Genomic DNA, 26,921 nt, shown 5'->3' with positions numbered 1-26,921 from the left:
TGTCTGTTCATGTCCTTCGCCCACTTTTTGATGGGGTTGTTTGTTTTTTTCTTGTACATTTGTTGGAGTTCATTGTAGATTCTGGATATTAGCCCTTTGTCAGATGAGTAGGTTGCGAAAATTTTCTCCCATTTTGTAGGTTGCCTGTTCACTCTGATGGTAGTTTCCTTTGCTGTGCAGAAGCTCTTTAGTTTAATTAGATCCCATTTGTCAATTTTGGCTTTTGTTGCCATTGCTTTTGGTGTTTTAGACATGAAGTCCTTGCCCATGCCTATGTCCTGAATGGTATTGCCTAGGTTTTCTTCTAGGGTTTTTAAGGTTATGCTGAATGTTTAAGTAAAGTGAATTTTTGCTTCCACTCTAGTGTTTCAATATTTCTGTAAAATTATGCAGATAGCCTATAGTTATTGTTCTGATTTTGGATTTATAACTGGCATGTTATGTAAGACAATTTATCTCTTGCTATCAGTTCCTTTTTCTATAAAGTGATACCAACATCCACTCTTTTACTTATTTAGCAACTATTTATTCAGTTTCTACTATGCTGGTAAATATGCTGGTATGGGAGAGAGGAAAACAAATAAGATCCTTCCTATCTCAAGGAGATTGCCCTCTAGATGGGAAGACATAGAATGCTAAACAAGTAATTACAATGTAGTATGATACATGTCATACGAGGGTAGGTGCTAGGTGCCATAGGTACAAGTAGGCATGGCAAATCACCTAGTACTGATGTAGGATTTTTCTTCTTGTTTACTTTGCAAGCTGGGGACCCCCAGCCAGCAATGCCCTGCCTGGGCCTGGCTCAAACATTCTGGCATGCCCCAGCTCACCTGTGTTACAGCCTGTACCCACGATTGACGATTCCCAAGCTCTTGTACCATGTCCAAGAAGAATGAGGATACACTGGACATTGAACAGTGAGGAGGGTGGAGAATAATTTTATTGAATGATGAAAACAGCTTTAGGCAGAGAGGGTACATGGGGTTGGTACTCAAAGGCAAAAAAATTTCCCACTGTGGCTGGGTCCAGGGCCTTTCATGGGCTCAGAATGGGGAGTGCAGGCTGATTGGTTTGTGAGTATGCAAAAAAGTTTAAATTAAAGACATCACTCAAAGGTGGGCATGACAGTGTAGAAAACCAATTAGGAAAGGGTCAGTGTATGTAAAATAGGTGGAGGATAGGAACAAATCAGAGGCAAGTGTGCCAGACAGGAAGCCACGTTCTCAATCCTGGGGGAGGATTTAACTTGCAGCTTGGCTTTCAGGCTTTAAACTGCCTTTGGCTTGGAGGTGGGTTTCACCAGGGACCCACTCCTATCTGCGTAGGTATTTGGCTGCCTCTTGTTGCCATCAGTATAACTGTGGGAAGGTATACAAATATGTATCCTCAGAAAGTTTTTTCTTGGTTGAGTGCTGAAGGAATAGTTCAAATAAACCAGGTTAGGCATGAGAGAAATAAGATTTTCAATGTGAAAGAGTATAGAAGATTAATAAATTGAAATATTAATATTATTACTTTGAAAATTGTGTTTCTTTCTCTGGGACTCCTTTTTCCCTGAAGCCTTTCCAACCTTAAAATCAGACTTCAAAAAATAAAAATAAAATAGGAAGAAATCGTCATGTATTAATGTTCTTAAAAATGGACTTTGCTAACTTATTAGAACCAAAGTTGAATTATTTTAAAGGAAAGAATTAGTGTTCTATTTTATTTCTTAGAGATGTAGAAAAAAGAGTAAAGCAACTTTTATTTATGAAGCACAAAGTAAAGTAATGTTTGGGAATTATACAGCTAATTTCATCATTTCAGACCAGGCTGAACAGACTATATTGATAAAATTTACTCTTGTAATATCATACCTTTCATGGTGTCATTGTGTAAGAAAGTTACATTTGTTTTATGGTTTTCTTTTCATTCTGTACAATTCCTGGAATTGTACTGAAGTCCTTATTGAAAGTCTAAAATCATAATCGTTTGTTGCCATAAGTATGTGGATGTGAAAGCCAACATGTCTGAATAATTTATAAAACCTATGTTCCAGCAAAGTAACATTTGTTCGTATACTTGTGTATATGTAAATCTTAAAATTATATGTTAATGGACTCTAACATATTGTGCTTTAGACATTTTGAATTAATGTAAATAAAAGTATTCTTTAAAAAAAAACTGGATTTATTGCTTGGGAAAGGGAAGAAAATAACCCAAGAAGAATGGACTCAATTCTTTTCTTCACTTTGAGTTTCATTTTGTACTTTTTGCTAAGTTCATAGCAGGCAGTATATTGAAAGTAATTCTGAATTGCAAGAGGCAGACACTTGAGAGAGAGAAAAATGCTTTGGAATGCTAGGGACTTTTCTTTACATGTCAAGTGTAAAGCCTGGTTGAATCAGGGCATTGAATTCCACCTCTTAAACCACAGGCATCAGAAAAGAGGTATAATGACAAAAAATAGTTTTTTCTGTTATACAGTGAGAAAACTTAAGATCCTTCTTAATTGAGGTGGAGCCTGAAGAACATTGATAAGGGCAAAAAGAACATTTAGGTCAGTGTAGAGTTCTGCAGTTGTCCTCTGGCCTCTTCTTCAGAGTGAGGACCTTGAAAAAGGAGGGGCAATGGAAGTCCTGTATGGGTTTGGAGATCTGAACTCTGAGGAGAGACAATATTGCAGCCTGCCTGAATGCCAGCAGAGCAGAGGGGCAATGTAGAGAAGGTAAGAGATGATGTGGCATCCCAAGTCTTTCAGCCTCTGTGTGACATAATGTAGATCAAAAAGTTCCAGTGTGCCAAAGCAGGGTGCAGAAGAGATCTGGGAAGAACAGCGTGCTTCTTGGGGGATTCCCTTCTCCCAACAGAGGGGATTCTCATTTCCAACAGAGGGTCGGTAGTGAGAGATGAGATAGGGGATGAATCAGCAGGATGGGCCATTCATGCTGGCCTTGCCCCAGTGACCACCATACTTTGTCCATGCAGAGAAAATGGAGAAGTACTTAGAATGGTTATCAGTAGAGAAAGCCAAGGGCAACACCATGGCAAGGAGAGACAAATCTATCAGCAGAGCCCAGCAACAGAGGATCGCATTTGGAAAGGGCTGGACACCCCTTTCCAAACGTGAGGAAGACATATATCTCTCTAGTGGCAAGAGAAAGAGGAAGGCCATAGCTAAGATTATAGAAATTGTTCTTAAACATGTTTTTCGAATTGGCAAGATTATGTTTTCTGCTAACAGAGATGTGTCAAAACTCATGAACCAACTTAATTTCAGTTGGAGAGAAATTACAAACATTGCATTTGTTACCTTAAAAATCACAAGATTTATGAATTTGGAAAAGGAAACTTGATTTCTTAGAAAAGGCTGCAGCCTGCACAGTGGCCATTCTGTAGGCCAGAAAGCTCCAGCGTAGACCAGTGACAGGCATTTTGAAGAAGAGGTAAGGGCTTTATGCTGAATGGAATGGCTAAACGTACATATTTCAGCAGGTTACAGAAGGAGCTATGCATATTCATAAAGGTTGTGCTGACACATACATATTAACAAACATGCATGTAACATATGACCCACATTCAACTTGGGGTGGAGTCTTAACATTTACATGTATTACAATTAGGTCTTATATATCAAAATGTCTTTTCAGGATACAAAGGCATTCAAGTGCTCAGCTTCTGTAAAGTGGCTAGAACCAATCCATGGTTGGTGGTTTTCTTATCAGTAAAAAGTTACTGAAATCAGTCTCTTGTTCAACCAAAGCTGTAGTTAAGGCTGGTGGAGCAGGTGTTTGGTTACTTGGTGTCTGTGAGCTGGATGAGTTGCAATTGTTTTTACATTGCTTATTTTATGACCAGTGCTTGTTTAGCTAAGAGAGAAAAAGAAAAACCTTATGACAGTGTTTGTAAAGTCTATAGTAAAATTCTCTGTAAAGTCTACAGAGAAGAACATCATTTATTCTCTAAGTGTAGGAATGCATGAGTTAATCCTTGCCTGGCATGAACTTAGGCCTTGTTTATAATTTGGTATCTTATTGCCACAAAGAGTCCATTCTGTCAGTCTTGAGATCTCTATTTTAACATTAATGCTGGCCAAGTGTTGTGTCTAAATTGCAAAAAGAAAGGGGTATAATGAAGTGTGTGTGAACTCCTGTCTTGTTATGGTTGGGGACTCCGGTTTTAAGCTTTTTTCCGGGGTCTCGTTTGCCAAGAGCAAGTCCATTCACTTGGTGGAGGGCTTAGGATTTTACATCTAGTTTACACATTTTTCCAAGCATGTGATTAGAAACTTTACACCTGCAGATATAAGCACCATGGACATAATTCCAAGGAAGGTTTGTTCACAGAACTGCAACTTGTTCTGTGACAATGAAGCAAAGAGTTTGAGAGTTTGGTGAGGGAAGCGAATTGAAGTACAGATAGATGGAGGGAATGGCCAGATGTGGCTGGAGACGTCAACTGGGGAAGACATTTATCCCATGTTAAAGAGTTTAGTAGTTGTTTAGTGAGGAAATTTTCATAGATTTAGGCAGAAATATATGATAATAAGTTTTAAAGGCATGATCAGTTTAAATGTAGTATAGAGAATATATTGGGGAGAGTTGACACTAGAAAACCCTGCTATCACAGGAGAATATTGCTTAATCAGAAGAGATTGATGGAGGCAGGCAAGAGATTTCAGAGTGTAAATCAGGAATCAAGAGGGTTCAGTGATACTTCATACCTCTCCTGACATATTTTCAAAGGTGTATCTCTGGTGTCATACTTGGGCAACTGCTTGATAATTACGTCTTTCATTGGAACCCAGGAAACAGAAGAGACTCTGATGGGACTGGATTTTGAAATGTTGCTTTTTGAGGTCCTTGTGGCGTGTATAAAGAGAAACCTTTATAGGAGCTAAAGTGAGTATTCTAGAATAGAGATAGAACTTTGTAATTACGTCTGCAAATGATGATTAAAACCTTGTCAGTGGTTGTGATCACCCACTGAGACTGTGTGTATGTGTTGTCTGGAGTGTGGCAGAAAAAATATAAGGTAGGAAGGAAAAGGATGCAGAGCAAAAAAAAAAAAAAATCATTTCTGAAGCAGAGGAAAGAATAATGAAGACACAAATGGAAATATTTCCCTGGATTTAGTAGTAATACCACCTTTGGCTATGAAGGGGGAGAGAAAAACAGGGAACAAGCCAGAGAGGGACATGAAGCTGAGGCAGGTCAGTGTAGTTGTCAGAAAGTACAAACTCTGGAGTAACACAGCCTGGGTTCTGAGTGTTACTAGCTGCATGGTCTAAAGCATGTTTCTCAGCCTTTCTATGGCTCAGTTTCCGCTTATTTAAAAAGGGTATTTTATAAATATGTGAAATTATTATGTATCAATAAAAAAATTAAAAAACCAAAAGGAAATGTGTGTGTGTGTGTGTGTGTGTGTGTGTGTGTGTGTATGTGTGTGTGTGGTAATACAACCTGTCTCATGGAGTTGTGAGGATTACGTGAGTTGACCCCAAGTTCACACTCTATTCATGTCAGCTGTTATTGTGAAGGGAGATTTTGTTTAATGTGAGATTCCGAGCTTGTTGAAATTCCAGTGGGAAGGTGATAACAAAAAGTCCCTAGAGAGACTGCCATGCCACACTGTGGCGTCACACTTCCCTTCAGTCATCGGGTGGTGTCTTTATCTCCTTCATGAGGTCCTTTCCTTATAAAGAACTCTTTAGCTTGGTAAACAGGTCTGTGTGATAGGATTCCAATGGACTTTCCATCTTTACCTCACTATTTATCATCTCAAACTATAAGCTCCAAGTATATTGAATATCTTTTATTTGTAGAATACCTTGGCTTTCTGCACTTGCTATTTAGATTACCTGAAGTATTCCCCTGGCCATACCTTTCTCACACTTAGAAAGAAGCTCTGCAATCTCTCACCCCAGCCTCATTTGATATCTCTCATACATCTTTTTTTTTTGGCATTCTATATGCCTTCATTTTAATTTTTATCAATTAATTGCAATTGTGTTTGTCTGTATTGTTCATTAAATTATAAGATCCCTCTGGGATCTTGTAGAGGAATAGAAACTATCAGATCCAAGAAGGATCTTCTAATTTAATGAAGAACACCCAGGGTGGTATTTGTTTTCTATATAATTTATTCCAGCCCCTGGGATGAAGTCTGGGATATATCTCTCTCTGTCTCTCTCTCTCCCTCTTTCTCTGTGTCTCTGTCTCTCTCTCTCTCTCTCTGTCTCTCTCTTCTCTCTTTCTGCATCTGTCTCTATCTCTCTCTTCATCCATTCTAAATGATAGCATTATCACTTGTCTTGGCTAATGGCACCACCAGTAATCCTGACATCAAATCAGAATCTACTGTCTTCCCTTTTTTTCATCATGAAGTTTTATTAATTCTATCTTCCAGCCATTCCCCCTTCAGTCCCATTGTTATTGTTCCAGTTCAGACCTTCACCATTATTTACTGGAAACATAGCACTGATCATTAAACAATTCTCTTTCTTTCTAGCTTTGCTCCTTCAAGCTACCAAAACTTTAAACCCAGTGTTTTGCTACACTATTTAGAACTTTCCTACTTCAATAGCTCCCTCACCTACAGCCTACGTATCTGGCATTAAGAAAGGAAGTCCCTTGTTATTTCTTCTTTGCTTTATGTCTCGTCATCCCCCCAGCCCAAGGCTCTCTCTTCTGGTCTTGCTAAACCAAGACTTGGACCACTTTTTGTAAAGGACCAGATAATAAATATTTTAAGTTTTGTGGCCACAAAGACATTTGCCATTGTAGCAAAAAAGCAGGCTTAGACAATACAGAAAATAATGGGCATAGCTGTATTCCCATAAATCTTTATGAACATTAAAATTTGAATTTCATAAAATGTTCATGCGGCATGAAATATTCTTCTTTTCATTTTTCCTTCAACCATTAAAAAATATAAAAAGCATTCTTAGTTCATAAGTTGTATAAAAACAGGTGGAGAGCTAGATTTGCTTTGTGGGCTGTACTTTGCTGAACTTTGCTCTAAACCATTCTAAGACTTCTGAACATGACATGAGCTTTCAGGCACATGTTTTCTTTGTCTGATATGGCCCTGTTGTTTAGACTGGAGAGCTCCTCCCAAAGTGGGGCTTAAAGAGATGTTGAGCATTAGTGTCATCTCCTGGGGTGTTCCCTGATTATTTCACTTAAACTGAGGAGAAGTTTATCACATCTTCTTGTATGTTTTCAAATTTTCTTGTAGATACTTCTACCATAATAATTTTCATGCTATCTTGCCACTATTTGTTTATTTATGTGTCTCCACCATTCATTTGGGGTATGGATTATGTCTGATCTATTTTTAAATTTCTGGCTCCTTGATACCTAAAACCACCGAACATTTTTGTTTTACGGAGTCACCAAGGAAAAGGACAGCTGGGAAGACTAAGTTCTACTTTGTAGATAGTCATCTCATGAGCAAAAAAATTTCAAGATGTAGAGTGGGTGGTGGCAACTTTATGGGTTTCTGAGTTGCGAACTAAAACTGTGAATGGTGCCCACTGGAGTTGGGCAATATTGTGTGTCTGAACCAACTGTAGAGAGAAATTAAACTAAATGAGTATCTGGGACCTTTTAACAGGGAGAGTAAAAAAGTATAAAGATTGGATCTGGGCCTAAGAAGCGGCCTGTATTTAATAGTAAGACTACCACCAGAGTCTGCTTAGTCTGTCCAAGGCAGAAAGACCCTCTACCCACCATGGCAATGTGAAAAGCCTTGAGCGGGTAGGCCATGATAGAGGAGAACGAAGTATGAGAAGATCGACAATCACTGGGCTGATATTTGCCTGTTTGGAAGGTCAGATTTTGTAAAACTAGTCTATTTAATTATTATAGTAATGGGAACATTAGAAGAACTAATTCACTTAGAATCTGGCATTGAGTTAAACAATTCTTAAACACATCAGTAGTGATTTTTGCCAATAACCAATATAACAAATCAGTTTCAAAGCTGACTACAAGTACAGAATAGTATAGAACTACTTGGTAGGACTTTAATCAACACTTATTTCTATTAATTATTATTGCTAGTTCTAAAACAAAATTATCTAATGCCTAATATAGTTAAATTATTGGAAAAGATGATAGAACAAGTCTATCTATTATGAATATAGAAAATGAATGCAAACAGTGTAATGTAACTAATATTTGTTTAGCACCGTATACTGTATATCTCATTGAAGAATCATACAGTTTTTATGGATTAATCCAATTATTAACAAAAGTTATATTTTAAAATATCTAAACTAAAATATTTTTGCTCCATTAACACTACAGAGCTGGACAGAATCATGCGAGTTCTCATTTATTATATCTTATTTGTGAGTGTAAAAGAGGCATTCTGGATAGTAATAAAAAATAATCCAAATGAGAAATACAATTAGTGACTGGATGATTGGTATCTAAAATAAAATGTACTACAATGTACATTAAAATACATATTTCTTTTAAATTACAAGAAAAAATTTATTTGGAAGTTAAAAGCAAAGGTTCAATTCTGCAAATTAAACAATGTGTGGCTCTTATGTCTTACCTTTTCTTGCAATTTATATTTCATGAAAAACTTAATTGCGAGTAATATTCCATCTTCTCTTTTGTAAACATAATATTAAAATATTATAGAAGGACTTCTATCAATTATGTTATCCTAAAACTAATTAAATGAAGGAATAAAAATATAAATCATGAAAAATTACATCAGCACTGAACCCAGAGAATGATGCCTTCCAAACTTTATAGATTCTGATAAACCTTCTTTACATATAGTGTAGAGCAAAATAGTTTTATGCAAAAAGCAAGATCATAAATTTTATTTTTAATAAAGAGGTATAGAAACAGAGAAAATGCAAAGGATCTGTAACAAATTTACTACCATCCCCTAATTTTGGATAGTAAGAGTTAGAAGCAAGGATAAACCACAGAAAAGATTAGGACCACCTCATTTCAAACATCACTTGACAATATAAGTCAGGAGCATACATATATATGTTGTCTGTCGGTCTGTCTGTCTGTCTATCTCTATCTATCTATCTATCTATCTATCTATCTATCTATCTATCTATCTATCTATCCATCTATCTCTCTCTCTGTGCTACCAGGGACAAACTTGCCCACATTTAATATACATTTTACAGGAAGTAGAGCTTCTCTTTTATGGGAAAGCTTACTATGAACGGATTGGGAAGTTGAAACAAGAAAGGAAGAAATCATATCCACCATTCCAAATGGAACAAAAATTTTAACATGTGAAGGTTAATGTGAAGACTAGAGATGGGAGGTTGGTCATTATTGCAATAACATTAAAATGTGCAGAAAAATGCAAGCAAAATGAACAAACAAACAGTAACAACAACAACAACACAAACTTACAGTTTTTGAAACTTAAATAGGTAACAGAAATAAAACAATAAATTTAATTGCTTGGATCTAGAGTTAAATTTTCATAACACCAAGGTGGAAAAGTCATTTCCTATATAATGCATTGAGTTAATTACAATGTGAAGTTGATGGGAGAGACAAAGGTCTAGAGACTTTTTGTGTAACTTTTATTTATTTATTTATTTTTACAGATAAGGTCTTACTCTGTCACATAGGGTGCAGTGTAGTGGCACAATCATAGCCCACTGTAATCTCAAACTCCAGGGCTCAAGCAATCTTCCAGTCTCAGACTCCTCAGTAGCTGGGACTACAGGCATGCAATACTGCACCCAGCTACTTTTTAAATATTTTTAGAGATGAGGTTTCACTATGTTGCCCAGGATGATCTTGAACTCCTGTACTTAAGTGATCCTCCCGCCTCAGCCTCCCTAGTAGCCGGGATTATAGGCATAAACCACCACACGTAGCCTCTGTGTAACTTTTAAATGAAGATGTTTGTTTCTCAACATATAATTTAGAGTATAATATATGTAATTATGTATGGAATTTTGTAGCCTGTTAGGAAGATCGTCACATAAAAGTTTGTTTGTAAAAATATGTGTGCATCATCCTGCACTTGTACCCCAGAAATAAAAATAAAAATTATTTTAAAAGGTGTGTATACTTTTAGAAGAGTTTGTTAGATGTCAGATATTATTCTGTAACTCATGAAAGGTAGGGACTGCATACAGTCCTCTTGAGCTATGACTCTTAATAACAGCTACAGTTATGTCCGATCTCATTTCTGCTGTTAGCTTTACAGTGGAAGATCCACAAATGTACATAATTATTCTGGTCAAAATCCGTAGATTATCTCTGCCTTATGGGAAAAAAAGGAATGTCTAGGCAGGTTTTCTAAGATGTCTATGCCCATCAAACAGTACCAGATTTACACTTGTTGAATTAATAGTGCCTGAAAATCTGAATTTTGTCAGAATCCAGTACTATATAGTTGCCATGGTGCCTTTACCCAAAACAGGCTTGTCAAAGAAGTCCAGAAACAAAATATAAAATCTGTTATGGACTGAAAGTTTGGGCCCTCTCAAAATGAATATGTTGAAATCCTACCCCGCATTGTGATGGCATTAGAAATGGAAACTTCAAGATGTAATTAGGTCATAAGAGTGGAGCCCTCATGGATGGGATTAGTGCCTTTATGAAAGGGAATTCAGAGAGCTGTCTGGGGCTGTTTCCACCATGTGAGGAGACAATTTGAAGATGGTAGTTGGAAACTTAGAAAAGGTCCCTCAACAGAATTGGCCATGATGGCACCCTGATCTCATATTTCCAGACTTCAAAACTATGAGAAATACATTCTGTTGTTTATAACCAGCCATTCTATGGTATTATAGCATCCCAAACTGACTAAGACAAAAAATCAATAGCTACCAATGTTGTTCAATTCTGTATGCTGAGAAAGCATACATCTCACATTTTGTTTCTATTAGTTGTTGTATTCTGTGATAGTTTCCAAACCCATTGAGTTTATTGAGGAAGTAACCGTAGGAAAGATGATTTATTATTTTGTGGGAAAATGATGAACGAGATCAGCATTGAAGCTGTATATATCTGTAAAACTTACTGTTACAGGAAAACAATAGATTTTTTCCCCTTGAGGTTAAAAAAAAAACACCAAAATCTGAACAAAACTTGTAATGAAGACAGCAATGGGTTTAATGGCAATTAAACAAATATTCTGCCACAAAAACTTTCTTTTCCACTCTTCAGAAGGTTAACAGTAATTTTAAAAAGAATGTTTTGCCACAAAAACTGGCTTTCTCAATTAAAATAATGTATTTCCAAATAATAAGATCATAGATGCTGATTCTACTCTTCAGAGAAAAAGTAAATCACCACTATAAATAAGAATCTATTATTTTCCTTTTGGTAATTAATATTTTAGCTGTAAGGCATACATTCATTATTTTATGAGTATTATTGCCTCATATGAAGTAATTCATAAACCAAAATAGATGTTATTTTTTATGGAGAAGATAGCCTTTGAAACTGTGATTAACTTTGAGGCAAGGAGATAATAACAATTTGTAAGTTTTCTCTGCTTTCAGGGAAATTGATCCTGATCAATGCAGAGACAAAACTACTCCAAGAAATTCAGCAGAAAAATTATTTATAGCCAAAAGAAATCATTATTTTGAGGGAAATAAATGAACAAACTCAGATAAGGAGGAAGAAATGTTGTCTTTTGGTTAGTTTTTTTTTTTGGAAAGATTAACTTTTGGTTGAGGAAATATATCTGTCACATTTAGGCACATTTGCTTGAGTTTCATGCAACTAATTTCCATAAAAATAAAAATTTCTCTCATATAACTGGAGAACCAGATATACACACAATAAATGTCATTCCCTTAAATTTTCAGTATTATTTATTTTGTAATGGATAATACAAAATATGTAAAACACATAAAAAGACTGTATAAATCATAAAGTCATTTATACAGCTTGCATGAATCCCTTACATACATATTTCTTTTAGGACATAAACAAATCATTTGGAAAATCAAGATAAAGTCTTTGCTGAACAAATTATAGAATCAATCACCTCGTAATAATAATATTTCATATCTATATTGTGTTCTACAATTTATGAAGTACTTCCCTACATATTATATCATCATGGTTTTAACCAATGTCTTCCCTAAAATTAAATCTGTGTACTAACAGTTATCCAGGTACCACAGGTAGAAGGGATAGAAAAGAGAAGAAAGCAAATGAAACATGCTGACATGAACGAATCAAAATAGATGATGTCTTAGAAGGCAACATAGATGATTTCAAGCAGGGATTGGTCAATATTATCCATAACAATTACAGGAGAGAAATCAAGTCAGATTCAGACTGAAATTTGTCTATTAGAATTGGCAATTCTCCTTATCTGTCACATATATGGAGGGAAAGTAGGGGAGCAGTTGGAGACAAGTTGTGGGCAGAGGAGGGTTTACTGTGAAGGTAATGGAGTTTAAGCATCAGGATCACTTGAATGCACATTCCCCTTCAGATTCCTAATTTGTAATTCATTTCTTTAAGCAGGCCTCAAAACTGTAAGCTTTAGGTCCCACGAAGCCTAAGTCACTCTTGATTTTGGTGATGGAAGCTCGATAGGAGTTGAGATGTGAATGGGCTAGGAAACAACAGATGGTCAGCTTGGGCTCTTCTTGAATATTCCCAGCACAAAGAAATGATGAATGCTTGAGGTGATGCATTTCCTAATTACCCTGATTTGCCCATATCACATTGTGTGCATGTACCAAAATAGCACATGTACCCCATAAGTATGTACAACTATTACGTATCAATTTTGAAAAGGAAGCTTGCCTGTGGTCAAGGGGGTTGTGTATGTATACACACTTTAGGGGTCTGTGTCCAGTACAGTCACATGGTGGTTTATGCTAGGAGGGGCCCCACACTTGGGGTTTAATGCCCTTTCAATGCTATCTTGAGATTCTTAACAACTCCATATTTAATTTATGTTTTGTGAGGTCTGATCAGACAATGAAACATGTACTGGAGCTATCCCTTACCCTGCTACCTCCCACCTCTGTGGGACAGACTTTCTGCTATCCTCTCCCCAATCCTCTGGCCCTTCGGGTCCACCTGGCCTTCACCTCTCTGTTCCCCATCTGCAGCTGCTATAGCCTCTGCCCATGGAAGGAACCTGGATGAGGCATGAGAAGGGTCAGGGTTGGGTGTAGAAGTCCTGCTGCATCTTAGGGCTGGGAATGGTGACAGATGACCCCATGCTAGCTGGCAGTATCACAGAGTGTTTGGTGAGTGGCTAGACAGAAGCCATATGATAGCTCATCTTTGACCCACCACTGTGCAGGTATTTACTTCTTCCTGGCATGGAGGTTTAAAGATCCTTAGGTTTCACCCATCTGCTGTGGCTTGGAGTGATAAGCCCTTGAAAAAAGGAGACGATGCCTGACTACATTTCCCAGCCCCCATCCCTTTGGTGCATTGGTGGGGCTGGTGCGAGGGGGATCCTGGCAGTCATAAGGCAGTAGCCAGTGCAAATGCCCCACATGGTGCAGCAGCTCCCTGGGTGCCTGTCAGTGTCTTTACTCACAGGCTCTCAGGCTGTGACTGGAGGGATCTGCTCTTTTTTTCAACTTCCCCAATTCTGGCTTGTATTTGTCTATCTTGAATAGCTTAAGGCACTCTCTGGGGATGAGCTACAAAACATGACTTTTATAATTTTGGTGACGACACATAAAAATTAAATGTGCTGATATTTGCATTTATGACTGGCATTGTACAATGTAAACATGAATGGCAAAACTTAACGCTAGAAATTTAACATTTTAACTTTATTATGCATTACATCGAATTACATTAAATAGAAAAAACCCAGCATGACAAATGGAGAGAGGGAGCTCATGGAAGACAGGAAAAATGCTATACATGTACTTTTAAGGCCACTTCCTTTTTTTTTTTTTAAACAAAAGCACTGCATTTTTATTTTCACTAGGTTCTGCAAGTTTTGTAGCTGGCCATGTGTGTGTACATTTATGGGAAAGAGTGAAGCACATTTTACGTGGTTTCAGAAAGCAGCAGAAAGACAAAAGCTAGAGACAGAAGAAAGCTGGAAAAAGCCATCTGTTGATGTACTGAATGTTGATAGCTAAAGATAAATAAATATTTGATAGATAAATTAGCTATCACCTCTGATGGAAGGAGAGAGCTTTTCTGAGCCTCCTGCTTAAATCAATCAGGTGTGTCTGATTGGTGGAACCTAGTTCATATGCCTGTGCCCTAGCTGCAAGGGAGGCTGAGAAAGCATACATCTCACATTTTGTTTCTATAGTGTTAGGTGTCACTTTTTTCTACTAAGGGTTATACAATTAGAAATTGTAGAAGCCTAAGAAGTAGTTCAGAGGCTGAAGGTGAAACTATTGGTGGCTTGCTCTCGTTTGAACCTTACCACTTTGGCAGGCTCTGGATGACTATGACATCCAACTTCCAGAGACTTTGCTTGAAGGCTATTTCGAAAGTCAGTGAAGAAATTCGGCTCAGTCACAGGGCTGGCCAGATGCACTGAGAGAACTAAGCACCCCAGAAGAAGTCCCCAGCCAATGACTGATGGGAGCTCCCTCTCTTCCCTCTCTCCTTGGGTGGGATAACTATGAGATATGTGTTTTAGAGCCTTTCCCACAATTCTCAAGTGAGGTTAAATTCTAATCTCTCACTGTGGCGGCTGGCTTCATAACCACTCTTAATTGGCTGCTGTCCCTTCCCTAAGCCAATTCCCCTCTCCTGGCAATGTTTCCTTTACTTCTCAAATAATTACCTTGCATTGGAATATTTTTCTCAGTGTCAGCTTTTGGGGCAACTCAAACAGACAGATGCTGAGCAGCTGAAAAGAATATCACATGTCTGCCCCTCCTCATGATATAAGTATCTGTTTCTCTGCTTCAATAGCAGATTTCCATGCATATTTCTTTAAAAAGACATATCTTCATGATATAATATTTGTCTCACTTGTCCGTTGGTTAGGCCCACAATATCCAGTACCACATACTTGTGACTTTGTAGTCTCAGTGTTCATTATGGAGGCTGTGTGTATTGGGTGCCTGTAAATATCTGCCAGTACACCACACATGAACAAACTCTGAGGAATGGTTACATGTTTATCTAAACACGATGGCTCATAAAAGGAGTTATGTGAAAAATGTTCATCATATTACTGGTTTCTGAAATCCTGATTGAAGAGATTGTGATTTTCTCTGTATTTTTGCCATCTGTCCAATTTTATTTTTGACCCTGATTGCTTTGTAGGTGTAGGCATGTGATCAGCATTAATTTGTGCGTGTGAGGGTATGCAAAGAACAATGCCCTACTGTGTTTTTCTTTTCTTTCCTTTTCAAAATATCCTTGAAATTAGAAAGAAATGTCTCCAATATCTGTCTTCAATATGGCAAATAATATTAAGCAGACCTTATACTTGATGGCAAACCTTGTCTCTTACCTGATGCCTGAAAGTTTTTGTTTTTTTTTTTTTTTGAGATGGAGTCTCGCTCTGTCGCCCAGGCTGGAGTGCAGTGGCGCAATCTCAGCTCGCTGCAAGATTCGCCTCCTGGGTTCAGGCCACTCTCCTGCCTCAGCCTCCCTAGTAGCTGGGACTACAGGCACCTGCCACCACGCTGGGGTAATTTTTTGTATTTTTAGTAGAGATGGGGTTTCATCATGTTAGCCAGAGTGGTCTCGATCTCCTGACCTTGTGATCCACCCACCTTGGCCTCCCAAAGGCCTGAAAGTTTTTGAGAGATCCAGGGGGATATGTATCTTACCAGTGACTCAGCTCATACACGCTGTTTTATCCCATGAGTTTGGTCCCACTGCTTTCCATAGAGGTGTTCTCTTAACAATTTTCTTTCTGAGCTTTTATGCTGAATTTAAAGCCAATGAAATATGCCAGCTCAGGGCTTTTCAAATCAGAGGATCTCTGTTTCCTAGAGAATAAGTTTGGCACACAAGTGCCAACACCACCCACATTTGAGAACTGTGCCAGAACATAGGATCCAAGCAAATGTCTATGCACAGCCTTTACCTTCCCTGAATAAAACCATTTTTGAAAGTGTATCAATTTGAAGGTCAAATCTCCTGATTTATCTTTTACTGCTTATTTCCTTTTTCACTTTTTATTTATTTATTTTTATTTGTTTATTTCAATAGCATTATGGGTATAAGTGCTTGGGTATAAGTTACATGGACGCTTATTTCTTTTGCCGTGCAGAAGCTTTTTAGTAACAGTTTAATTAGGTCCCATTTATTTACTTTTGCTTTTTGTTGCATTCGCTTTTGATGTCTTACTCATAAATATTGAGAAAATGACTATATAGCCCAAGGCAATTTACAGGTTCTGTAAAATTCTTATCAACATACCAATGTCATTTTTCACTGAATTAGGAAAGAAACAATTCTAAATTTCATGTGGAACCATAAAAGAGCCTGAATAGCCAAAGCAGTTCAAAGCAAATAAAACAAATTTGGAGGCATCACATTACCCAACTTCACATTATACCACAAGGCTATAGTAACCAAAACAGCATAGTACTGGTATAAAAGTAGAAACATAGACCAATGGAACAGAATAGACAACCCAGAAATAAAGCCAAAAATTTACAACCAACTGATCTTCAACAAAGTAAACAAAGACATAAAATGGGGAAATGACACCCTATGTGATAAATGGTGCTGGGAAAGTTAGATAGGCACAGGCAGAAGGATGAAACTGGATTTCTGTCTCTCACCATGTACAAAAATTAACTCAAGATGGAATAAAGACTTAAATCTAAGACCTGAAACCTTAAAAATTCTAGAAGAAAACCTAAGAAAAACTCTCCTAGGCTGACTATTTTCATAATTAGTTTTCCCTCCTTTCTTTTTTTTCTTAAAACAATGAATGACAAGTGTGCAGATGACAGAATGTGTTAAAGGTGGTGAGCAAGTGTCTGTTAATAGTGAAGGAAACAACAATGAGTTCTTCAGGCACTCAGACACAGAGTAATTTGTCAAAGCAATCAAAGCAAAAATACGCTTTTTTGTGTTCCAAGTCAGAGATCATTGCTAGTTTGAATAGTGAAAAGTGAAAATCTGAATAGCTGGATGGGGCAATAAGCATATCTGCAGGATAATCAGTTGTCCCCAAAATAAGTAAATGAATGGCTAAAACTTCAGCTTTATAGCAACTAAGAATTTTAAAAGTGTTGTGTATTTTTTTAAATTTCCTACTCTGAGTTAATGTTTGAACGTGGGCATATTTCATTAGTATTTTTTTAAGTCGGTGACCATATTTTTTTGAATATAAAAAAGGCTTTTTTTTTGTGCTATACTTTAAGTTCTAGGGTACATGTGCACAACGTGCAGGTTTGTTACATATGTATACATGTGCCATGTTGGTGTGCTGCACCCATTAACTGGTCATTTACATTAGGTATATTTCCTAATGCTGTCCCTCCCACCTCCCCCCACCCCACGACAGGCTCCGGTGTGTGATGTTCCCCTTCCTGTGTCCAAGTGTTCTCATTGATTATAAATCATGCTGCTATAAAGACACATGCACATATATGTTTATTGTGGTACTATTCGCAATAGCAAAGACTTGGAACCAACCCAAATGCCCATCAATGATAGACTGGATTCAGAAAATGTGGCACATATACACCATGGTGACCATATTTTAATAAAACTTTTTTAATTTTAGAATCACTATGTTTCAAAAAAGTTCTAAGATTTCCTTAGTCTCCTATTGCTTCAGTAACAAATTACCAAAAATTTCATGGCTTAAAAAACATAAATTTATTATTTTATAGCTCTGGAGTTTAGAAGTCCAAAATGAATTTCACTGTACTAAAATCAAAGTGTCAGCAGGAATATGTTCCTCTGGAGGCTATAGAGGTGAATCCATTTCCTTTTCTAGTTTCTGAAGGTTGCCAAGATTCCTTTAATTCACAGTCCCCTTCTTCCATCTTCAAAGCCAGCAATGATGAGTTGGGTTTTCACATCAATTGATCCATCAGTCTGACTCTGACTCTCCTGTCTCCATCTTTCAGTTACAAGGTCCCTTGTAATTACCCTGGGTCTACCTGGGTAATCCAGGGTATTCTCTCCAGCTCAAGGCCAGCTAATCAGCAACCTTAATTCTGTCTACAGCTTTAATTCTTCCTTTCCATATAACATAACATATTCACAGATTCCAGGGTTTAGGAGGTAAACATCTTTGGGGACCATTATTAAGCCTACTACAAGATGATTGATTTAAAAATAAAAAAATAGCCAAATGACACAAACTGAAACTAAGTGAAAAGGATATGACAAAGAAAAAGTTGACAGAGATATAAAATGGATGTGGAAATTTAACCAACTCAAAAATGCACATGAATGAGGTCCTGTACACCTCCTTTGACTTCCACATCACTAAACTCTGGGCCTAAAACTTACTTTCAAATGCTATAATTTTTGGTGGCATTTCTGAGGGGATTAAAAGAATCAAAAGAAGACTAATTATGTAACCAATAATTATATCACAATCACTGCCCCATTGTAACTCTATCTTCCATTTTTATTAAAGCAATCATGGTTAGAACACTTGATTGTCCTTAAGCACAGCCATTGCTTAAATAGAAATGTTTATTGCTTAGGCCTCATTCTATAAATAATGGGACAAATGTCTTGCATGCTCTTTAAAAACCTTCCTTTTAGTACCAGCTTAATTTTTCCTTAGGACTCTCTTACCTTGTTGCAGCAAGATGAACTCCACTTTATACTCTATTGAACAATTTGCTCAGTATAATATTCCAGTTGGTAAACATTTCTGTGACGGTGGGTATACTCAACTGAAACAAACAAACAAAATTTAAATATTAGTCAAAATATGGTTGCACACAGTTATACCAATGGGTCAAAACAAACTGGTTCCAAGCTCTCTATCATCAAATCCAAAGAGAGATACATATATTAGTTTACATCTGATCTGTAACACAATTCATAATTCATAGCATGTATAAGGTAAAACCAGATTAAATTCTTAGCAGAAGGAAAACTATTCCTAAAACAGCTAATATTCCTATTGTGCTTACTGTATCTCTGATATGCCTAGCACTATTTTAAGTGCCTTGTGTACTTTAACTGACTTAATCTGCCCAATGAAATGGGTTCCCTATGTTTATAATCATTTTACAAATGAAGAAATTAAGGCACATAAGGCTAATTGGTGTTCCCAAGATCCCACATTTCTATTAAGTCACTAGCAATGATTTATTGATAAGATCCCTTTATTACAAATAAATATCAGAGATATGAATCCAGGTAGTCCAGCTTTGGCTATGCTCTTAACCATAAAACAATGTTGCTTTTAAGAACTTAAAAAAAATTAACAAAAATCCCACCATCCTCATAAAGAAGACAATGTGCCAGGTTTTTAGTGACACTTACTGCTTTGGATAATGCAGCCTATGAGACATTGCTACCAATGTGGAAGAGTGGGGTAGAATGACACCTTACAAGATCATTGAAGGAGATGTTACATTCATCTAGAAAACTTCGCATGAAATGTTCTCCTCCTTTCTCTTCCCAACTCTTTATTGATTAACTCCTTCTAATGTAGATCTTGGAACAAGAATCACTTCTTTAGGAGACTTTTGTGTCCTTTCCTGTCCTCAGTCTTAAATTATGTTTCTGTTTTAACTGAGGTAATAAAATGGTACTCTTTTCCTTGGTAGCCCTTATTTCAGTTTGTAATTAATTTATATAATTATTTGATTAAGTTGTATATCTTCACTGGTTGTACCATTCATGAAAGAAAAAATCTGTGCCAACTATTTGCTCCACATTGTACCAGCAGACTTACCATGATGCCTGTCACATAACAGTAGATAATTCATAAGCATTTGTGGAATTAATGAACGCAATCTTAGTCTCACTGTATTTGTCTTTCATTTCTTTTTTTATTAGAAGCAATTTTGTATCTCAAACGATAGAACAAGACTAAGGAATGTGCTTGCAAAAATGATTTGAAAATATTTTATTCTTTCTGAAATTCTGTATTTATTACATTGAGCAAAACATATTATTTACATAGATACAAGATGAAAAATGATGTCTAGCCTACGATGAGCCACTGTCCCTTGCACATGGCCTCAAACCTCTTGCTTCCCACTGGATTCTACTCCCTTATCTAAGTCAAAATCCAGTTAAATCCAAACTTTCGCCTCTACCATACCTTCACCTGCAGAGTCGATCAATGGTGAAGAAAAACACAACCATGGTAACTGATAATACCTTAAATCTATAATCTCTAAGTGGTTCCTTAATACTGCCTGGCTCACCATAGTTCTTTTTAGTGTTTGCTTGTTTCTTTATTGATACATAATAATTGTACACATATATGGGGTACAATGTGATGTTTTGAGACATGAATACATCGTATAATAATCAAATCATTAAAAATTATGTAAAATAAACATCTCAGCAGGGAAAAACCCATAGTTGTGTCCTCCATTTGCCCATACCCTTCTAAGGCTATTTTTCCTTTTTATTTGAACATCGAACACTGCCGTCCTTCCCCTCACTTTCAACTGAGATTCTTGTTCTGATTTTACTGAGAAGAAAACTTATACAATGCCATACTACCACCCCAACCACCTTCCTGTGTTTAGACTTACACAGTCAGCCTTCTCTCCTGCTGCCAAGGATGAGCTGTCCTTACTCCTCTACTAGATCCCACTCTCCCATGCTTCTTCATGCTCAGTCTTTCCAGCAATTCTCCCTGCTCTCCTGCAGCTTCAATTTTTTCACCTATACTTTCCATCCCCCCTTTCTACTTTATTTTTATTGATAGCAGTTATCGCCATCTAACATACTATATATTTTACTGATTTGATTATTGTTTGTTCCTCCTTCACCAACCATCCCAAAATTGAGTTTCTCAGGGACAGGGATATTTTATATTTTACTCACTGATCTATCGGAGTGCCTAAAATAATGCCTAGCACAAAACAGGTGTTCAGTAAGTGCTTGTTGAATGAATGACAAAAGTGAGGAAACAATACTTTGTGTACTCCTTTACAGCTGGTAGGGTATTTTTATATTCATTCCTTCATTTGATCATGATCTCTCTGTAACTGTAAAATAAATGGTATTAGTATTCCACATTATAAAAGTAGTAACTGAAGTTTAGAGAGTTCCATAGCTAATATGCCACAGAACTAGCATTAGACTCTGTCTTCTGCTTTGTAATTTATTGTAGTTACTGTCATTCACTCAATCACCAATTTTTTTCGAGTATTTGCTCTGTACCATGCGCTGTGCTGTGTGTTTGGGATGTGGAGATGACTAAGGTGTAGTCTTTACCTTCAAGGGACCCAGAGTCTGATAAAGCTCACCAGACACTCAGGTCCTAGGATGAAAGTCTGAATGGCAGAAGAACAGGTGAGGCAGTAGGAACACATGGGAAAGAGTGGCCAATTCTCCCCAGTGGGATCAAGAAAAACTTACAGGTTACCTTTGTGTTGCATCGCGAAAATTAATGACAGATTTACCAGGTAGGCAGAGAGCAGAAGAAAATTCTAGGCACAGGTATAAGTGGGAGTAAATACATCATGATTCTGCTCATTTTGCTAACAGTGACTTTAAAAATAATAGACTGTAATGAATTAAATCCCTTTGGTTTGGCAGAGTATAAAATATTTTTAAAGGATGGTAAGGAAAAAGACTAACTGTAATGGATGGGTTAGGAATTATATTAGAAAAATGTTCATATGGGGATATAAATAGTACTCTTTAAAAAAAATCAAAAACTTCTATTTGAATTAACAGGTGGATAGGTTTTTGAGAAAGTAGCCCAAGCAGAAGGTATAAAGCATGCTGACCTCTGAGAGTGTATTGATTTGAGTACAAATGAGAATCAATTTGCTATTAATTTGTCAAAATCTAGCTTTAGCTAGAAGGGTGTAGTTCTGATTGTTTTAAGGCTCTATTGCACAAATGGCTGCACATCTCATCTTGAAACCCCATGGGTGGAAATATCCCCTTCCAGATGCATCAAATGTTTAACTCTTTCTTAACAAAGAATTTTTTTTGTATTTAACCCCTGATGATAAATGCTTGCATGTGCTTTGGTGGTATGGTTAGAGTTGGCAGAAGGAGAGAAGGTAGAAAAAATCCTGGGCAAGAGAATAGAAAAAGGGGATGAAAATATCAAGAAAATTATAATTTGAGGTTTTAGAGGATAACAAAAATATATTAAAATTTCAATGTATGTATAATTCAAAACTGAGTTATTTTCTCAATATTTCTTTTTTAAATTTAATGTTGATTTTAAATCAAAGTAATACATACTCATGTTTTGTTTTGTTTTGTTTTTTAGTTTCAATAAGCACATTTAGAAAAACAGCAATTTGCCTTGACCCTCCTCCCTCCTGATTCTGACTCTCTGGAGGCAATCACTGCCAACTCTTTAAACTGTTTCTTCTACTTTCTTCCATATTCCTAAATAATATACTTATATTGTTATGTCTCTATTTTTTAATCTCAGACACAGTTTATTGACTCTTACTCTGAAAGAGGAGTAATTATTCCCCTTATCACCACACCCTCCGTTTCCATACAACTATGTTCTTTTCCATTTCCCAAATACAGTTGTTCTGCAATTTGGGGTTAAGTCAATATTGCAGTTATTTACATTATTGAGACTCTGAGAGGGCGTTTTATGTTTGTGTTCAAGGTAGTCATTTGTATACACTTACAACAATATTTGTTGCAATTATCGCAGTTATTTACATTGTTGAGACTCTGAGAGGGCATTTTATGTGTGTGTTCAAGATAGTCATTTGCGTACACTTACAACAATATTTGTGTTTACTTTGGATTTCAAACATGATTCAATTTCTTAGTGTTAACAAGTTTTAAATATTTTACTGTAAGTTTTTAACTTCAGCTTAGAAATTTTAGTTTTCTATCCATAATCTATTAGTATTGATAGTTATACATAAAGGGGCCTTATATTAATGTTTGGTCTCATTTACAAACTTAGTTCATTAAAATTCTGTAAATAACTTTAAACTTTGTTTTCTATTAAATATTTTTATAGTATTTTATTTTGCTGACTAATATACCAAGCCAACAGTCATAATAAATTCAGCAAAGTAAACTTGTAACTATGGTGATTCTCCATTTACCTTAAACATCCCAATCTGGTTGATATACTTTCATAAATTCTCTCATAATTTCCAACAAGGCAAAACCAAATACTCCAGAATGTTAGGACTAATCTGTTGAATTCACTAATCAGTTAGCATGTCAAATTCTTAAATATCTAATTACAACAAAGATATTCAAGAATTCATTATGGGATATATTTAATGTATTATTTTATATTTTATCTATTATTTCATACTTTAAAGACTGCTGCACTAAGGAAATAATTACCTCTTTCTAAAATAATTGGGATTCTCACGTCAGTAGATGGTGCTGGCCCAGGCCAAAGTGTAGAATTATATTTTTTATAGGTAAAGCCTTTAAAAAAATTTATTACTCATTACTTAATTTTCAAGTTTGATTTGAGTCTGAATCCCTCCATCTCTATAATCCAATGGTCAGGTTATTTCATCATTTGATTTGATTATTTCATTAATAAAATTCTGAATTCTTTTAATATTTTTCAAGTTTGGTAGGATCCAGACAGCTACAGATATGAATAGCATCCAATTTTATTTTGTATACTTCTCATGTCACAATGCCATTGTACATGTCATTGTCATGACTAAATATTACTCCACCAGAGCAGCCACATGATGTTCTTCCATTATTACATTTCCTATCTTAAACATCTTATATTTCATTGTTTTTTATTTGCTGTTTTATTTTCTCCTACTATAATTTATGGATTCTCAGCCATGTTCTCTTCGTCATTTTTTTCATGTTAACATACCTGAAATCCTAACTCCAAAAACAAGAGTTCAGAAATGCCTTGATCAGTTTATTTTGTTTCTGTATCCTCTTTATATACAGCCAGTGTGATATAAATCTATGTCTATAAAAGTCTAAATTTCAATAATTATAAAACAAAACTTTAGTCATGTTTAATTGGTAAACCATCTTTTTTCTTAGTAGTACATAAAATGAGGGTACATCTTAGAATCTGATAGCTTAGATTTGATAAAATGCTCTGTATTTGATAAAATACACTTTTATTTTAAAAATCTCTGAAAGAGTGTAGAAGTCATTTCAGTATTTCCAAGCATGTCATATCCTACAAGGCATTTCTATGACACCGTTGCAGTTTAGTCTGGCTGTTCCCCACATCTGCTGCTCAGCTGTTAGAAAACCTCTATCTGCCATTATTCCTGGAACTGCCTTCTCTCTCTCTTGTCTTGAATTCTCTATTTCCAGGATCTCATGTCTCCTTCTTCTTTTATTTTCTCATTTGGGAAAGCTCATCATTGAGATCTTCAATTTCTAAAAAATGTTTTAATCTAGCTTCATAATCGATATTATTGTTTTGATAGTTTCCTCATCTGTATTCTCCATATAAGAAATTTTTATTTATTTTTTTCAGAAACATTTGTCATTTAGATACTGCCCATCCTATGTTGATTCTCTTTTTTTCTTATCTTTTTTCCTGTGTTTTTTTCTTTGTCTTTATTTTCTCTTTTTATAATGATTTTCTCAAATATATCTTCCAAACCTTCAATTGAATCTTTAATTCTGGTATTCCATTTTTAATTTCCAATAGCTCTTTTCCTGTTTTTCAAATATTCTTCAAAAGATTTTATTCTTTTTAATTATCTTATCTCTTGTACCATGGCAAATTTATTTTCATGGAAGTTTTATTTTTTACCTGTATTGTTCCTGTTTCTTCCAAGTTCCATTTTATGTTTGTGTGTTGTTTTTTTTTCACATTAGTTGCCTCCTTCAAATATCTGGTGGTCCTTTGTTCTCTATTCAGATTTAAGAGTGACGTACTTAGAATTTGATTGGAAGCTCTGTACACTTGGATAGGATTTGTTAACTGGCAGCTTCATAGTTAGATGGATCACCAGGTGTGAATGTAGCCCTTCTGAGGGGATCCTCAAAGGTCAGGATCCTGGCTGAGCCAATTTGCTAAGACAGAAATCGTTCAACCTCTGTTGGGTTATAAGCCCGTATCAGTGATCAATGAGCTGAATGGGGAAAGGAGCTGGGGAGAGAGCTCGATAAAACTCCCTGTTTCATGATCGCGCCTTGTCTCACTCCAGTCCTGCCTCTGGGTCTATGTCCAGAATCTCTCAGTGCAGCCTTTCCTGTCCAAAAAGAAGGGCTCTGTCTTTAGCCTAAATTCTGGGTTGGGAGTTGGGTGGCGTACTATATGGCTTGAAGTTACGGGTGCAGTCCTGATTTTTCTAATGGGGTATCTACATAGAGGAGAAAGGTATAAAAGGTATACCTCAATTGGTGAATGGACATTTGAAAGACAAATTTATCCTACAGAAAAGCAAGATCAAGTCATGTGTATCTTGTTTCATTTCCTCTTTTATTCGCCCAACAAGTATTTATTTAGTATTTACTTTGCATCTGCAATAGACAACACAAATACTATGGTCATCAAGAAGCTAATCACAGTTCCTGTTGTCATGGTGCTTAGAAACAAGCTAAGCAAAGAACATTAAAGAAATCATTACATAATTAATTAATGAATTACACTTGCACTAAGTGCTTTGGAGTAAAAGACAGTGTGTGAGATGATACAAAAAGGGAGAATAATGTGTTCTGATGCACAGGTGTGTGTGTGTATGTGTGTGTGTGTGTGTGACTAAGAATTAACTAAACAAAGTTAAGGAGTGGAGGTGACATGTGGAAGGGGAGATATCCCAGGCAGAGGGAACAGGATGGTTACAGATTCTGTAGTCCAAAGGCTGGATGAAAGTGTGCTTGTTTAGGAATGGAAAGGGCACCTGCATGGCTGGAGGACAGTGAGCCAATAGGAAAGACGTGCAAGAGGAGAGGGCAAGATGAGTGGGCAGGGGGCAGCATACTCAGGTCCGGCAAAGCCATACCAAAGATTTAAGGAGGCACTCAATCCAGTTTGGGTTTTTTTTTTGTTTTTTTTTTTAAAGATTACTCTTCTTGCTGATGGAAAATTCATTGAAGGGAGAACATTTAACTGCTGTGTGGGTGTAAAATTATGTAATCATTCTGATAAATGATTTGTCAAAATATATCCAGAGCCTTTAAAAATTCATAGCCCTTGGTCTGTTCTACAACTCTATCTAAAAAGGTAAAAAAGAAAAAGATAAAATTTTAAATACATACATAATCAAGCTATTTATAAAAAATAATAATTAGAAACAACTCAAAACTAAAATTAGTATAGCAACAAGTACACATATTGACTATTCACTGTCAATCTAGCTATTTATGCATATTAACTTTTAAATTTCCTAATATTTTTATGAGACAGGTAATATTAATATTTCTATCTGACAGAGAAGGCAATTGAGGGGTTAAGTACCTCTTCCAGGGTCACAGGAAAGTGGCAAGTGAGAGTCCGTGATTCCAGTGTAGGTCATCTGAATCCAGATCCTGTGTTCTTGACCACTACATGAAATTACTGACTGGCAACCAGGTAAGCAGCTGCAGATCAGAGGATGGAATATTCTACAAATATTAAAATTCAATTCTCAAACAAAATTTTAAGACTTTGACAAAACATAAGACAATAATGAATAAAAATATATCAAGACATAAAACTGGCTATGTGTGCTCATGATTTTGTAAAATAAAGGTACATACATGTGTGGTGGGATTATTAATCTTTATTAGACTGCAATTCTTTTCAATTTTTCTTTTCTATCTAGATTGTAGAATTCTCGTATTCCTACTCCAAGGAGCCTTTTTCCAAGCCTATTTCACACTGTAGGCATGGATCACCCACTTCAGAAACAGCTCTGACTATAAATCTCAAAGACAGAAGTTGCAAGCTACTGATGTGCT

The 26,921-nt window shown here is 36.2% G+C and overlaps 1 long non-coding RNA gene across 2 annotated transcripts in view; it reads right to left on the bottom strand.

Moving 5' to 3' along the window:
* Nucleotides 1-23,638, bottom strand: part of LOC129051677 (uncharacterized) — a 34,297-nt gene extending 10,659 nt beyond the window's left edge. Inside the window, exons 1-2 of one of the 2 annotated variants that reach the window (XR_008516106.1) lie at nt 23,379-23,638; nt 18,687-18,787 (exon numbers count right to left, since the gene is read on the bottom strand). This is a non-coding gene — a long non-coding RNA (uncharacterized LOC129051677). The remainder of the gene's footprint in view (nt 1-18,686; nt 18,788-23,378) is intronic. The other variant, XR_008516105.1, reaches the window with a different exon arrangement.
* Nucleotides 23,639-26,921: the final 3,283 nt, after the last annotated feature.

Source organism: Pongo abelii, chromosome 17, assembly GCF_028885655.2.
Source record: "Pongo abelii isolate AG06213 chromosome 17, NHGRI_mPonAbe1-v2.0_pri, whole genome shotgun sequence".
NCBI lineage: Eukaryota > Metazoa > Chordata > Mammalia > Primates > Hominidae > Pongo > Pongo abelii.
Note: the sequence above shows the minus strand (reverse complement) of the source record. Positions and strands in the feature narration are given on the sequence as shown.